Here is a 4400-nt window from a genome sequence, read left to right as displayed (position 1 = left end):
GAGAGGCAGAGCGAGACGGGGAGAGCGAAAAAGGAGAGAGATATAGTCTAGGATGGGATGTGACGAGAGAGAGGAGAAAAGGGGGGAGGGGGAGAGAGGAGACGAGATGAGGTGGGGATCGAGAGAGAGAGGAGAGAGAGAGAAAGGTGAGAGAAGAGGAGGTGGGGTGGAGAGAAGAGGACCGAGTACAAAGAGTCAGAGATGAGAGGTGAGGAGAGAGGAATGAGAAGAGAAAAAGACGAGAGAGAGGTAGATAGGTAGAGAGCGAGAGGAGAATAGAAAGAGGAGGAAGACATTTACGGGAGAGATGAGATGAAATACACACAACACACACACACACGCCAGATATATGTAGAGAGATGAGAGGAGAGAGAGAGAGAGACGAGAGAGAGAGAGAGAGGAAGGGGGAGAGGAGAAAAGAGAGAGAAGGAGGAGAGAGAGGAGAAGAGGAGAGGGGATCGAGTGGAGAGCGCAGAGCGAGGATGTGAGAGCCGAGGCGGAGAGGCGGGACCGAGTGAGAGCGATGAGAGCGACTTAGGAGAGACGAGACGTAGAGCAATGAGCGAGAGCTTGATGATGAGTGCAGCGATAGGACGAGCGATACGAGAGAGAAGCAAGATGAGAGCCGAGAGATGAGAGACGCAAGAGCAGAGACGAGAGAGAGAGAGAGAGAGAGAGAGAGAGAGAGAGAGAGAGAGAGAGAGAGAGGCTACGTTATTTCAAATATGCAGGGGGTTCACTGACAGCGTGATGGCACAGGCGACGATCAGTAGATGTAGAGTAGAGCCAGAAACCTTCCCCGACAGTCCATCGTCGGCATATCAGTTTATATTATCTGCATGGCTGCGAGTACTTTACGAGAGTAATGTATACATATACGTATATAAATAAATAAATAAATATATGTATATATATATATATATATGTGGCTGTGTGTGTGTGCGTGCTGTCGTGTGTGTGCGACCTGAATGCGTTGTTGTGTGTGTGTGTTGTGTGTGTGTGTGTGGTGTGTGTGTGTGTGACAGTGTGCATGTGTGTCAGAGATGTGTTGTCCAATCAGCTGTGTACATCAAAATTTATAGTTCTTGTTATCGGTAAAGTTTTCTCATAGCTGCCGATGCGTTTCTGTCAACGCTATTCTCGTTACATTAACATTAGTCGTAAGTGCTTTATTAGCTCCGCGGCAAACGGAGCTCATGCAATCGCTCGCGTGGTGTGTGTTCGTGTGTGTGTGTGTAATGTGTAAGCCACCGCGCGATCGATAGCGCGTTCGAGTCACAGCGTAGTGGGCGAGCCAGCAGCAGCACCAGTGAGCGGCGAATCGATTAGCGCGTCGACGTCAGCGAGTGTGCGAGTCAGCAGCAGCTACCAGTGAGCGGCGAAGCGATAGCGCGTCGAGTCAGCGAGTGGCGAGGCAAGCAGCAGCCACCCAGTGAGCGGCGAAATCGATACGCGCGTCGAGTCAGCGAGTCGCGAGTAGCAGCAGCCACAGTGAGCGGCGAATGCGATTGCGCGTCGAGTCAGCGAGTGGCGGTCAGCAGGCAGCCACAGTGAGCGGCGAGTCAGCAGCAGCGCGAGTCAGTCAGCAGCCGCCCAGCGAGCACATACATGTTACAAGATGTACTGCTCCGCGCGAGCTATGCACTTCCGTGCTCCTCCTCCTCCTCCTCCTCCTCCTCCTCCTCCTCCTCCTCCTCCTCCTCCTCCTCTTGCTCAGTACAAACGCGTACAGTGTGGTCGTGCAGTAAGCAAACAAACACTCTTAGTAACTCTGAGGATAAAGGTTTACATGACAAACACTGAACTTCCACGCGATCAAGTCCTCTGCAGCCAGCCGCACTCGTGGAATGAGTGAGTCCAGTGTCTCGGATATCCCCAACACATACTTCTATTTGTAGTTTTACCAAATCCTGCCCGGCTTCATCACAATAAATTAAGGACTCTATCTGGGACTGCGTAACCTATCATCTACATTATTACAGCCTGTTCTGCTAGCATCTCTGACAAATACGACATACGCATATACGCTCTCTAGATACAATCAAGAGTAGATAACACATGTGTTACATTATTGTATCTAATACGCTCTCCTATGACACTATTTGTCATAAGAAGATTCTTCCTATGACAAATATTGCTGTATGTGTTGTGCGCATCATAGGAGCTTAGGAGCGCTATTATGAACGCAAGCAGCGAATTTGAGCTGTAAAGCGGAACGAAGTTGATTCGCTAATAGGCCCTATTTGTCATAGGAAGAATCTTCCTATGACAAATAGTGTCATAGAAGAGCGTATATGCGTATGTCGTATTTGTCATAGATGCAAGCAGAACATGTTGATTATTACCTATAACTCACACGACCTTTATTAATTCCCAGTACCTAATAACAACAGGAAATGCGACAGCCACCCCAACCCACAATCACTCCCAGGGTGGCTTACATTATGGCATGTAAGTCTGATATATAGTAATCCCTTATCGGTTATATGCTCTTTATTCCACCTACAACGAATTACAATTAATAATAGATTACTTAAGAATAACTCTAACCTACAATAACTGTACATATATATATATAAGTGGGATATGGCGACAGAGAGAAAGTGGGCGGGGTAGCGGGGGATGAAAATAGTGAAAGTGAAGTAATAGTATAGTATATATTGATAGTAAGTCAAGATGTTGATGTACCCAGGAACTAACTGCATGTGTACCTACATATATATCTCTACACAACCGACACTACGAACACACGAATGAAATACAAACACGTATCCACAAACAACAACAATAATAATAATAATAATAATAATAACAACAACAACAACAACATCAACGACGACGACGACGACGACGACGACGACACGAGCAGCAACAACAACAGCAACAACAACGGCACCACGACCACCACCACCACCAACAACAACAATTAACACCGCCAACAACAACAGCAGTAGCAACAACAACAACAACAACAACAACAACAACAACATCAACGACGACGACGACGCCAACGACGACACGAGCAGCAACAACAACAGCAACAACAACGGCACCACCACCACCAACAACAACAGCAACAACAACACCAACAACAGCAACAACAACAACAACAGCGAAAACAGCAACAACAACAACGACATCATCAAAGTACCGCATTCTGATTTGTCGATTGGCTCGTTGCTTGCGCATGCGCATCACACAATTCCACGCGACACATGCGTCGCCAGCTTTCCCCGCGCCTGTGTATACGCGCGGACATCCTAACCTTTACCAGGACCTTTAACGCGAATAAGATCTGATCGTATCGCGAGATGACAGCAACACAAACAACAGATGAAATAAATATCATTGAAAAAGAGCAGAGCACGTCGGTATCACACATTACCTTAGGCAATCGACGCGTGCAAATATCCTCTGGATGTATTACTTTCTCGACGACGTATGTTTCAGCGATGAAGTATGTTTCAGTACAGTATACCCCAGTATACAGTATATTTCAGTACAGTATATTCCAGTACAGTATTCCAGTACAGTGTACGTCAGTACTGTATATTCCAGTACAGTATACTTCGGCACAGTATCTTTCTTTCAGTACAGTATACCTCGGTACAGTATATCTTTCAGTACAGTACGTATTCCACTATATCTCAGCACAGTAAATATTGGCACGTTGTTCTATCTCATCACAATATGTCTCTATATCTCACCTCAAGATATCTCTATATCCCAGCACAATATATCATAACACTGCAGTATATATATATCTCGATAAACTACGTCTCGATATCCTCGACACGGTATGTCTCGTCCACAATATATCTCATCCACTAGATACCTCAGCCACTAGATATCTCTGCACTAGATATCTCTGCACATGATATCTCGGCACAGATGACGACGGTTTCTGCGCCTGAACACGCGTGGGCACACGGGATATGCACGCGCCCCCGAAGCCACACACATACGCAACCCCCTCCCCACGCGCACGAGAGAGAGATAGCTCCACACCTACACGCCTGCCGACCGTCGGTGGACTAAGTCACGCAGATATGCGAACACACGCACTGAGGGTACACACAGATCTTCCCGCCTTCGAGTGGGAATGTCGTCTGTGGGTTACGGCGGTGTGTGAATGCGTGCAGACGATGCTGCAGACTCAGCTGCAGGAATTACGCAGATCTCTCTCTCGCTTTCTTTCTTTCTTTCTTTCTTTCCTTCTTTTTTTCTCTAACGTGCTCTCTCTCTCTTTCTTTCTTTCTCAAGCCCTCTTTCTCTCCTTCTTTCTCTCTCTCTCTCTCTCTCTCTCTCTCTCTCTCTCTCTCTCTCTTTCTGTCTATTTCTTGCTCTCGCTTTCTCCCTATCTCGCTCTCTGTTTCTTGTTTCTCTCCCACTTTCTCTAT

The sequence above is a fragment of the Priapulus caudatus genome, unplaced genomic scaffold (genome assembly GCF_000485595.1).
Source record: "Priapulus caudatus unplaced genomic scaffold, Priapulus_caudatus-5.0.1 Scaffold3485, whole genome shotgun sequence".
Taxonomy (NCBI): domain Eukaryota; kingdom Metazoa; phylum Priapulida; class Priapulimorpha; order Priapulimorphida; family Priapulidae; genus Priapulus; species Priapulus caudatus.
The sequence above is the reverse complement of the archived record's forward strand: the minus strand, read 5'-3'. Positions refer to the sequence as shown.